The following is a 13132-nucleotide window of genomic DNA, read 5'->3' on the forward strand; positions in this document are numbered from 1 at the left end:
GCATCATGCCTTAGTGTTGATTCTGATAGGCAAAAAGGGGTGATTTAGGCATTTTCTTTTTTTAGTATTTCTATTATAAAGAGTTATAATGGAGATGAAGGTGCAATGGAGGGTTTTTTAGGGTTGAAAAGGTGCCAATGGAGGAGATGAATGAAGGGCTAGAAAGGGTTATAAATGGATCATGCAGTAGATGTTAAAGGGGGGGGCTTAACCATTAGGAATTGGAGATTTGGCTCGGCAACGAGTTAAAGTCTTTGGAATAAAACAGATCATTCGGAGAGGTGGAAGATCAAATTTAGGGGACCCGTTCAAATTTCTACCAAGGCAAGTTTTGATGGGGTGCTAGTTGTGGCCACAACAAATGGCGAACCGCTGGGCGAACTAGTTATCTTTGTTTCCAAATAAACCTCAGATCAATAAAACATCAAGGTGTTAAGATAAACTTGAGATGCAAACTGTATAGATGAGCAGGCATGGTTCCACTTCAACATTAATTGTTTTAGGTAGGATAAAGACAAATAGCTTCTTCTCACTGATAAGGTTTTGACAGGCATTCTCCAATGGTCATATTATGGGGTTTATTGACCTTCCTTTACCTATTTCCTACTTTCAAAATCCATTCTGGGGGCATCACTGGTCTGTCAATACCTGTTTAGGTGTGTACCTCATCTCTTTATTTCTCATCAAACTTGATGTAGATATGTTTATCTGCACTTTATATGAGAATTTCAATGCTATATTTTCATATGATTGAATGGGGAGTAGCCATGGATCATGCCATATTTTTAAACTGCTTAAGCAAGGTTGGGCTTGCTGTGTCAACTGGTACTCTGAGCCCAACAACAGTCCTTACTCTAACCGACTTCCCAAACAATCTGTCCTTCTAGATTGGCACAAGGACTTGACATTTCATTTTCTTTTAAATAAGTCCTTCCAGTTTCAGGCACAAAGACTAGAGCACAATTGGATTTTCCACATGGCATATGACAGTGAGTTTAGCCCATGAAAGGAGACTTACTTGTAGATAACAAGTATTGGACAATTTAGTGTGGTGGATGGGAGCAATGGAGAATGACTGCAAACCTTATAGGCAAGTATAGGCTAGGTCTGAGTGGGATTTATTCAAAATGCAGCGTCCCTCCATGCTAGTCCAGCTGTAGTTACACATTTTTTGTTTTATAAAGATGCCCCTACATGCTCCAAATATCCAAGTTATCAACAGATCTTACCCAGTTCTCAACAGATGCCAATGAGTGGCTTTGGTTTGAATTCCATAGCTAACTTTCAAGTTCTCATGGGCTAATTGAAAAGTTGTTTGATTTGTAAGGTAATGATGGATTTAGGATCAGCAGACTTATCAGTAGGTTAATGAAGGAGGTGAAAGCTGAGGGTGGCAAATGTGGGCGATATGAAAGGTAAAAACGAGACTGGAGGACCAAAATCATTTGGCTGAAAAGGACTAAAATTCAAAACAACAGGAAAATAAACTTTGCAGAAAAACAAGAAAGGAAAAAACGGAAATGTAACTAGACTAACAACAAAAATAAAATGAATCCTAACCTATTCAGGAGGTAACCACCATGTGATGGCTACTGGAAGTATCTCTTCAGATGTTGGCCATGAACATGGAGTTTTTCAGTTTCTCCCTGTAAAGTTTTCAACCTATAATTTCCTTGACCAATTTTTTCCACAACTTGGAATGGGCCTAGCCATAAGTGTTGGAATTTCGTGTGTTTACCTTTTGGCTCATTTAATTTGTCCCATTTCAGGACTAGCTCTCCTATTTGGTAATCTTTATCTCTTGCCAGATGGCAATCAAACCACCTCTTCACAATCATTTGGTGATTTCTGAATTTATTTCTGGCTTTATCTCTCAATTCCTCCAACCTCACCAATTGGTTTATCCTTTCTTGAAGTAAGGGTGAAGGGGTTCCTCTTGAATCTTGGGAGAGCTTTAAAGAGGGAAGGGTAATGTTTGGAGGCAAGATGGCTTCCTGCCCATAGACGAGGAAGTATGGGGAGTGTCCTAAGGCCACTTTTGGGGTGACCCTATCTACCCAAAGGGAATTTGTTAGAGAATTGTGCCAATTCCTCTGGTTGTTAGAGACAGATTTATGGATTATGCGTATGAGGTTCTTGTTTGAGGACTCTGTAGCTCCATTTCCTTGGGGGTAATAGTTCGATGCATACCTTATGTGAAATGATTTATCAATAGAAAATTTGGTCAATTTCAGTGAAGAAAAGTAAGAATCATTATCAAATATGGGAGCATTATGAATGCCATACCTATTGATAATGAATTTCTCAATAAATGATATTACCTCATCTTCATTCGCCTTCCGAAGCAGGATGGATTCGGTCCATTTGGTGAAGTAGTCGGTCGCTGTGAGTATATACTTATGCTACTGTGAAGATTTTTGAGTGATCTCACCTATGACGTCTAGGCCCCATTACTAGAACGGATGATAAATCATAACAAGCCTGAGGGGAACAACTAGCTTTCTTTCTCGTCCTGCGGTGGTTTGACACACCTTGCATTTGCGAGCGTAGGCATGAGAGTCTATAAACACTGTGGGCCAATAATACCCATCTCTTAATATTTTGTGAGTAGTGGTCTCTTCGCCATAGTGACCACCTACTGGGTCGTCATGCATTTCTTTCAAGACATGGTAGGCATCATCCTTTTCCAAACACCTCAGCCAGATTCCCTCATAATTTTTTCTATATAATGTGTTATTGGCCAAATGATACTAATCAGATTTCAATTTGAGTGCTCTCCATTGTGATGCATTCATGCATTTAGGGCATGGCCCCCATGCAAGATAAATGTGGATGTCGTAATACCACGACTCAGGATCCAAAAGTGCTTTCGACATTTCATGCTCACACATCAGCGCCTCATTAATCCATAGGAGCTCCTCTCTGAATTCCACTTGTGCATTCTGTAGGTCTTGCACTTCTAGTTCTTCATATACCCCTTCTCTATCTACCAAGGCTTCTGCTGCTAGCCTGCAAAATCCATGCCCTCGAACTATCTTTGCCAGCTTAATCTTGAGGTCGAGTTCTTGGAGTGCGGTTATCCAATTTCTTCTTCGTTCACCCATTTCCTTCTGCACAAAGAGGGCTCTTACAGCAGAATGGGGAATGATCACTTTAGTCCTGGCCTTTAATAAATAAGGGTTGAAATGTTTTATGGCCTTAAAAACCACAAAGCCTTGTTTCTCCACGTCTGGGTAGTTCAGTTCTACTCCCTGGAGATTAGAGCTCATATAGAAAATGGGGACTTTGTTGGCCTCATCATTTTTTTGGGTGAGGATCGCAGCATACGAAAGATCAGAAGAAAAAGTGTACACAAAGAATTCCTTGCCGAAATCAGGACTAACCAATACAGGGGCTTCTGTGATTGACTCTTTAATTTGCTGAAACACTTTCTTGGCTTCATCGCTCCACTTATACACCACGTCTTTCTTCATCATTAGCTACATGGGGTGCACTATTTCTATGAAACCTGAGACAAATTTCCTAACGAAATTGATCTTCCCGAAGAAAGATTGCATTGCCTTCTTATTGGCAGGGGGTTGTATTCTCATGATGGTCTCTATTTCAGGATCAATAACAATCCCTTCTTTAGAGAGGATATGACCCAGTAGTTTCCCTTTTGTGACTGCAAAGGCTCTCTGCTTGGGATTCAACGAAATTCCATACCTTCGGCATCTTTCGTAAATCTATTTCAGGTGATAAATATGATCCCTTTTGTGATATAAATACACAGTGATGTCATCCATGTAAACGACTACTGATCTATTAATCAACCCTCGGAAAGTTATGTCCATAGCTTTCTGGAATGTGGCGCCTGCATTAATAAGTCCAAAAGGCATTTTACGATATGTGTAGGTGCTCCATTTAGTGTTGAAGGTTGTCTTTAGTTGATCCCCATTAGATACCAACACTTGATTATATCCTAAAAACCCATATAATAGGGACAACATTTCAGACCCAGAAACGCACTGAAGAATATGTTCCATGGAAGGGATAGTATAGTTATCCTTTTGCGATGCTTTTTCAGGTTTCTGAAATCGATACACAGCCTGATATCTCCATTTTTCTTTCTTACTGGCACGAGATTGGCTACCCAGTGGTGTGTCTGACCGGGAAAATGATTTTAGCATCTAGCATTTTGTTCAATTCTTTCTTCACCAACCGTTCCATGCTTGGATGCATCTTGCAAAGCTTTTGTTGGTAGGGCTTAGCCTCCTTTTCTAAAGGAATTACATGCTGCATAATGTCGGTATCAAAGGTTTTTAGGTCTCCATATGTCCATGCAAAGACATCCTTGTATTCTTTAAATAGCTTGACAAATGCAACCTTTTCTTGTGGAGAGCACCCCAAGCCCAAATTAACAGTTTTTGGGTCTTCTTTGGTTCCAAGGTTGACCGATTCGTACTTTATGTATGAGCTATGCATTTTGCAATTAGTTGGCTTCTTGAATTTACCATGTAGGTCATACAAATGCTCCATCTTAACAACTGACTTGGGAATCATATTGGATTGATCCTTTTCCTCGTCTTCCCTCTCCTTCATAAGCCTGTCAAGCTCTTTTTCATCAATGACTGCATTCTTGAATGTCTTCTCGCAGTCCAAGAACTCAAGGATTTTCTTTTCATCTTCGAACACTTGCCAATTTGAGATGTTATCAGGCACGGATGGCTTGAAAATCAATTCAACATAACATTTATTCTTCTTCAATCTAAAATTAGGCAAAAGTTTAGCAGCCATACTAGCCATCAGATCGCCATATGGTTTTTCCCTCGACATATGTATGTGATATTAAAAGAATAAAAATGTCAATTAAGCTCCATACCTCATGCTGGTACCTTACCAGGTGTGGATAATTGTAGTGTATCCTTTTCCTTACCTGATCCACGATTATCTGTGAGCCACCAAAAACTTTAAGATTTTTCACCTTCATATCAATGGCTTTCTTCAGGCCTGCAGCAAGCCCTCATATTTTTCTGTGTTGTTGGTGCACGCAAATTCCAACTGGCTGGCCATCAGATGTTGGTTCCCTTGTGGATCAATGAGAATGCTCCCAGCACCTACACCTTCAAGGCAGTTAGAGCCATCAAAATAGAGTGTCCAAAATATAGAGTCTAGTGTTACATCAATTGAATTGCTTCCTACGAAACTAGTTCTATCATCTACTATATTACAAGGTGGTTCATCAGTTGGATTACAGGGGAGAGCTTCCAACTGTGTGTTTATTGCAGTTTCTTCAATTGTTTCTGCATGGAATTCTCCAAAACAGGTTTCTGTGGCACAAACATTGAAACTATAATTCCCAAGGATAGAGTTGGTAAACATTACAGGTTCATTGGGACCATTTAGCTCTGTCACTACATACTTCATGTATCTTTCTCGATCAACTGTCAACATATCACCTTTCCCCTTCTGAGGCAGCACGAGATGGGACTAATCTGTTTAGAAATATCCATTCAGTTTTGCTGACCAATCCCTACTAAGTAGCATTCCATAAGCCTCAGGTCTATTGACTACCACTATATCAATGACTTGTGTGTAATGTGGTTTAGTAGTCATCCAAATAAATACATCTTTCAATTCCCCAATTACTTTCACATTTGTCCTGTCTAATTGCATGATTCGAGTTCCAGTTTTCTCAGGTATCACATGAAGTCTTTTAGCAATATCGTAAGGAATCACAGTGGATGAGGCACCTGAGTCTACCAAGCAATTGTGTACGCTCATGTTGAATATTTCAAATGTGATAAGGAAAGGGGGAGTCTTGGATTTTGATTTCCTTCCTATCATGGCTGCACTGACATCTTGGGAGTTTCAATTCATTTTTGATAGGGTGGCTTCCATGGCTATTGGCTTTTGGGCTGTACTGGGAGTAATAACAGGTCTGGAGACCAACTTCTGCGTTTGGCTGCTCGAGATGGTGGGAGTTTTGCAGTTCCACTCATTCATAGCTTTCAAGAGAAAATCTCTTTGCTGTGTTAATTTCAGCAAATCAAAGTATGTGATATTAGCCCTAGATTTCTTAAGATCATCCACAATATTGTAATCAATGTTATAAATAGGATAGGGCAGAGTAAACATACTGGTTTCACCATTCTTAGGTAGGACTTTACCATTGTGAGTCACCTTCATTGCATTTGGAGATGCATTTTCTTTCTTTGAATGGTTTGTAATTGGGGTATTCTTGGACTGAGCACTAGGTCTACCCTTCTCAATAGGAACTTTGGGAGCGGATGCCTTCACAGGGCGAACATCTTTCTTGGTCTAATCTACAGGCTTCATCACACCGCAAGTGGTCCCTTGCTTCGTGTGTGGATTTCATTAGTGTGGATTTCTGCTATACTGTCTCCTTGGTCATCATCGTTCTCATTTGTATAGAAATCCCACAGTTCGTTGATTTGAGATTCTTCTTCCAAGGGCTCTTATACTTGGTATTCTTCCTCATCTTCTTGTTCTGGCTCTAGCTCCACTATAGTTTCTTCTTTGTTAAGGAGCGATCCGATAAGAGCTAGCTCTTCTCTATTTAAATTCCCTTCATTGGGTGTAGCAGGTAGTGCAAGTGGACCATGACCACCTTCTGTCTTCTTATAATAAAAAGGTTTGAAAGGCTTTTTCTTGTTATACTCTACTCCACTCTCGCTTGTACCCTCTCTAGAATTCCTTTTCATATCGATGACTGTGTTTGTCAATTTCTTAATGATCTGATGCAAACCTTCCACATCTATGGTATCCTTTTCTTTCATTTTAGCCCCTTTGTTATCACTCCCATTATTCTTCTTGGATGCTTGAGAGGCTTTCTTTTCTCCAATTGTATGATGGCATGTTGTGAGACTAAGCATTTCATTCTCGACTTTTACTACTTCATTAATAGCACTATGTAAGGTTTATGTGTTACTCCTTTTGACCCACATCGCAATAGGGATAGGGAAATCAGTGATGTAGAATTAAATGAGCACCTCCTCAATAGGTCAAGCGTTGGCTAGGATTTTGTTGAACAAGGTGTTGAACCAGATGTTAAAATCCTTGACCTTTTCTTTGGTTTCCATTTTCAAACGGGATAGTTATAGAACTAAGGTCGTAGGTGTTTTGTCATCGCCATACTTGTCTAAGAAGGCCTGTTGAAAGGCAGCCCACGAGGTGATCGATCCTGTTATCAAGCTAAAGTACCATGTGAAGGCTGCACCAATCATAGTAAACGAGAATAAGTTACATACTGTATCTTCATCAGCTACCCCCAACATGTGCACGGCCAAGAAGAAAGAGTGAATATGGTTATCGATTGTGTCTCCCTTCTCAGGGTCCAATTTAGGTAGTACTCTTTTTTCATTCTTGGGTAAGGGATGCTGCTGCCCAGGTATCGCTACGGCATCCTGAGCGAGCCAGGGAGGAAGTTCTCCGGGAGGAGGTGGGAGTTGGTTTCCACCCGGTTGAAGCTGATTCCCACCTGGAAGAGGAACGTTAGCCATATTGTGGATAAGGATGTTCTGGTTGAAGTTTTCTTCAATTCTTTCTTTATTAAGACTTCCCAAATCAGACCAGGGATTACCTTCGGAGAGTGGATCTTCAAGAATTTCTTCCCAGTGAGTGTCAATAATTTGCAAGGATTCAAGCACAATATCTTCAAGAGACGAGGCTACAGATGTCTCTTCGTTTATGGAACAAATCCTCAGCTTTCTTTTAGTTGTCGGAGGTAAAGAGTGAAAAATGGGGAGCTGAGAGAGGGAATGAGCATATGCCCAAGTAAGTATTCTGACTGGTTGTTCCTGAGTGACAGGATACTCCCACAGTGTCTCTTCTTCAAAATGAGGCTTTTTCGAATGAGAGGAAGGATCTTTTCGACCTTCATGATCCATGCACTAATATTTTCAAGTCCATGCGTGACATTTATAGACGAAATCATAAAAAGCTATGGACGGCGGTTCAGGCCCTCCTTCTAGCGTAAATTTGTTGACATGGAAAATTTTTGCTATACCAACAAGGGGAACTAACCCGATCACAGATCCCAATTAGACCTACTTTCGTTTGGAATGGCTAGTTCCAACGGGTTTTAAGGGACCCCGTAAACTGTTAAATGCATTGAAAGATTGCTTCTGGGGAGAAGACTTCAATTAAATCAACAAAATAAAACAGTTAACCTCTATGTATTGAATCCAATCTATACTTCTTCTAACTACTCTAGTCTATGTCCTAACTATCCTAATCTATCCTATAGGAGCATGACAAAAGAGAGGTTAAACATCATATATGAATTCCAAATCTAAATGATCAATTACTGGTTCGCATCAGAACAAGGCTGCATCAATTCTTAATTGCAATCCAATCATTCATACAGGAATACACATTCTTTTTCATAGAAGTAAAGCTTGCAATTGACGTCTAACATAGTTTCAAATCAGGGACTGCTTATGAATTAACTATGATGAAGAATTACATTCAAAAAACCAAGGCTAATTATAAGCTATATCGCTATCAATATGCACAAAAAAAAACACATTTGTATTTATGCTAGCAACAACACCTTGTCTTGAAACACAGAAAAGAAAAGGATCTTAAATCCGAAACAAAAGGCTCCTCATTGAACCAAACAGTCTCCTTTATCCATAATAAATCGAAGTTGTTTTCTCCAAAAAAAATCCCTTCTCTCCTATCTAGAGGTAATATTTATGCCTTAAGCCCCGGTGCCTCATCTTCCCCTGTTCTTTTCAATATACCAATCAGAATACACAGAGGTAGAACCATCGGTATCACTCCTGACATGTAGAAGGTGTTTCCTATCACTGGAGCGCTTCATTTCCCTGGCGAAATGAATAGATGTTGATTAGAAGAGGATGAGTGTGTGTCATCTCTTCATGATGAAACCTGGAGCAATTTTCACCTTCGAAATACACAGGAAACACCTGGAAAGATGATCGCCAACACCTGAAGCCAAATCTTTAAATAAAACATATTCACATAGGTGACTCTTCGTATTCACTCATGCATCTTTTATCTGGAGTCATACTTGAAGCTTATGCATGCATTCTTCGACCTCACCTGCCTTCTCTGTCCTCGCCTGCAGAGATAACCAATCATCAGCCATACTTATACAAATATGATAAAATGCTAAAAAAAAACAAAATCCAACTTACACTAAAAATCATTGCATAACACTAAACCGGATGGTATTTCAGAAGGGGTCTAAGTTGTAACTGGTATTGTGAGGAAGGCTCCTGATTGCACTCTTCAAGTGACACGTAGCATCTATGAGGAAAGAGGATATCACTTTTCAGGCGGGTATTCCTCGAGCAACTCGTTCACCCAAAATCCACGTGGATCATTGGATCCACGAAGGATAGATCAATGGTGGAGGGACTTGACACAGGAAAACACGGAAAACCCCATGTTCGGGCCATACAACTGGACTTCAAATCTTATGAGCTATGTTTTATAATCCCTTCGGATTTGCAACATAATATTTCCCTTTTGAAAACCCCAGCCACAGTATATTTGTCGAATGCATAGGAAAACACGGGAAAACAGCTGCCAAACCCTAAGGGGGACTTCAAAATTTATGTACCAAATCTATAGCCATTGTCGGGTCTGCCATATGGGATTTTCATTAAAAATCATGATAACAGCCTTTTATCGAATACACAAGAATATACGTAAAAACCCACAGCCGGGCCGTACAGCTGGACTTCAAAAATTATATACCAGAGCCTAGGTCCACCATATTGCAAATCACCTTATATATAAACCATGAACTCTACCGACTACAATAAGTGATTGGGGAGGCGGACCTGAAATACATATGAGCTAGGTTAATAATCCTTTCGGATCAGCAGTATAACACTCTCCTTTGAAAATCGGGTCCAGAACGTTTTATCGAAAATACAAAGGAATACATGGGAAAAACTAAGGCCAGGCCGTACAACTGGACTTCAAAATTTATGCACCCAAATAGATAGTTATCGGTGCGTTTAGAATATCACAGTGCGCCTTATATAATGCTCTTGGGTTCCGCTGATTGTGATATGTGATATGTTTCTGGACCCAATATTATATATATTGCGGTTAATAGAGCCATCGGGTCTAGAAGACAGTTGTGCTATATATATATATATATATATATATATATAGCCTTAGGACTTGGCTAATTGCGATATGCGATGGGGCTCCGGACCTGATATTTATATAATATGGTTAATAAAGCTGTCGGGTCCGGAGTATAGTGGTATGCATCATGCCTTAGTGTTGATTCTGATAGGCGAAAAGGGGTGATTTAGGCATTTTTTTTTAGTATTTCTATTATAAAGAGTTATAATGGAGATGAAGGTGCGATGGAGGGTTTTTGAGGGTTGAAAAGGTGCCGATGGAGGATATGAATGAAGGGCTAGAAAGGGTTATAAATTGATCATGCTGCAGATGTTTAAAGAGGGGGGGATAACCATTAGGAATTGGAGATTTGGCTCGGCAACGAGTCAAAGTCTCTGGAATAAAATAGATCATTCGGAGAGGTGGAAGATCAACTTTAGGGGACCCATTCAAAATTACTACCAAGGCAGGTTTTGATGGGGTGGTAGTTGTGGCCACAACAGTATGTTGCGCTATGGGCAACCAAGAATGTAGAGGAGTTTGGGACAGAAAGATCTTCTGGATCTTGATGGAAATGAATATCAGGATGGCCATCAATTGGAAGCCGTGATTGTCACCCATGGTATACACTAACCTGTAGAGCTATGCTGAGTTTAACGTTGATTTCCATCAAATATCAATCAAGGCACAGAAGGACCCTGCGCAGAAGTGGTATGATTTGCCGTACTTGGCCACAGATGATGCAATCGATGTGGTGCTTGATAAATGGCTGGCAGAGTGGCACAATACCACAGACTTGGCGGTGGGTAGAAGCAAGTTCGTGACACAAAAGAAGAAGGAGGAGGCCAAGCTGAAGATGGCACAACTAGTCAAAAAGAGGAAAAATGAGGCCGCTAAGAAGGCCTAGGCGGAACAAGCGGGAAAGGAGGAAGGAAAAAAGATAGGTGGCATAGAGTGGGGCTCTGACAAAATCATGTGGTCACCTTCACCTAAGACTAAAGAGGAGGAAACAGAGTAGCACGGCGTGGACCCTCAGGAGACGTTTGACAACATTAAGCGCCTGAGAGAGCTGGAGAAAGGAGGCTCTAGAAAGAAATCCAAAGCAACCAAGACCTCACTGGACCATATCACATTGATAGAGGGCAACTTATATGACATCAGTGACACAGTCAAAGATGTAACTATGGAGGCCCTGCGACAATTTGAAAAGCAACAGCAGATCATACTAGGGTCCATCTAGACTGGGTTATAGGAGTTGCAAAGCTGTGTGTCTTAGGCTGATACGATGTCTACTAGCTTGGCCATTGGCACATTATAGGTTGCCGATATGCTACGCACGAAGGCTTCCAGTACGATAATGTTGTCGGATGGAGCACTGACCACGAAAAATGAGGCTGACAGGCCCATAGTTAGCGCCTTAAAGGGAGTTGGGCTGAACCTGGCAATGCTTCTGTGCGAAGCACTCCACCTCTTGCAGGATGGAGTAATTGCACAACTCGGGGACCGAGAGCACCACGTCCTCCAGGTGATCAATGAATAGCGGATAAACAACAAACAGATGGCCCTACAGAGAAATGTTTATGTTGCCGCTGAAGCTGAGGTGACAAACCAGAGCAAGAAGATCATGCAGGTCATTGAGGAGGCATGCATAATGGTCCCAGAGTTGGCCATTCCGGTGGAGGATCCAGTCAAGGTCCGCATCCACAAATTGGCCACAGGGGTGCATGAAATTTGGGTAGAGATGACACGAGTTCATTTGGAGCTGAACCTACATATTACAGAGCTCCAGTTGAGGGCCCAACCTTCAACATTGCTAGAGGTAAAGGAATAGTGGGTGGTCGCTATCACAGAAGTAGTTGCAGTAGTGGAGAGTGCAGTAGCAGACTACACACAGTTGTTTGAGCAATCATTGAGGTCTTGACAAGCTTGCAGGAGGACCTAGAGATCCAAAGGCTAGAGACAAAAGTGCGCAAACTCCAAAAACGCTATGACGAAGTTAAGGGCACAACGCGAACCATCGTGCTGACATAGAGGTTAGCCAAGCTGTAGGAAGCCAAGCAGCTGAATGAATAAGTGGACGCAGCGCTGCATAAGGAAGCAGTGCTGAAGGTGTGACTAAAGCCCTAGTTGGAGGAAGCTTATGCAATCACAGGAAACATTGAAGGCAAGCTTGTGACTTTGAAAGCGATGCAACAATAGCTTCAGGTTGACAGTGAAGGAGCAGTAACCGAGAAGACAGTTGAAGATGTGAAGTAGGCAGCAGCTCAATGCACAACTGAGGTTGTGGTCATCCAAGTCGAGCTAGATGGGCTTCACGCAAAGATCTCCATGCCTGCCGAGTGACTCGAGGGCGAGTCATGATGTTTGTGTTGGGGGCCTGTTAGGAGCGGGATCCCCCAAGGGAAGTTTTGGGGCTAAAAGCCCAAGTTTAAGTAAAATTTTGTAATAAAAATGTAAAGACTCTTCATTTTGTGGTTACAAAGCATGAAGATTTTGTGTCAAAAAGGGTAGTCTGCCCTTAGTTTTTAAAAGTAAAGTCGGTTGTAAGAGATCTTGTATAAAAAGAGATAAGATCTAAGTAGTTAGGAGATAGAATGACACACAATGTAATGGAGTCATAGCTTTGGAAGCAAGAAGTCTAAGTCTTGGGTCGTAGTGTAGGTAGAGGCTCTGTAGCTGAGTGCGTGGAGGCCTAGGGTAGAAGTTCGCAACTGAGAGCACAAACCCCTACAGCTGTGTGCGCAGGGCGAACATAGATTGTAACACTTGGAAGATATTAATAAAAGGAGATATTCTGCAATTTATGTGTTTTTGTTCTCTTGATATGGTTGCATATTTTATGTATGAATTTCCTTTATTATGCTTATATGATGCGCGAATGAATGCAATTACATTGAATAATTGAATGCAATTATGAGTATCTACTTACGTGGTGTTAACTTTAAGTATTTGATGAGACAAGCAAATCACTTAGATTAATTGGGGAATCTAGACGACACGCTACCATAGTAGTGCAAAAGTA

This window comes from Pinus tabuliformis, chromosome X (genome assembly GCF_031772625.1).
Source record: "Pinus tabuliformis cultivar Carrire ecotype Pingquan chromosome X, CPIR1, whole genome shotgun sequence".
Classification (NCBI taxonomy): Eukaryota; Viridiplantae; Streptophyta; class Pinopsida; order Pinales; family Pinaceae; genus Pinus; species Pinus tabuliformis.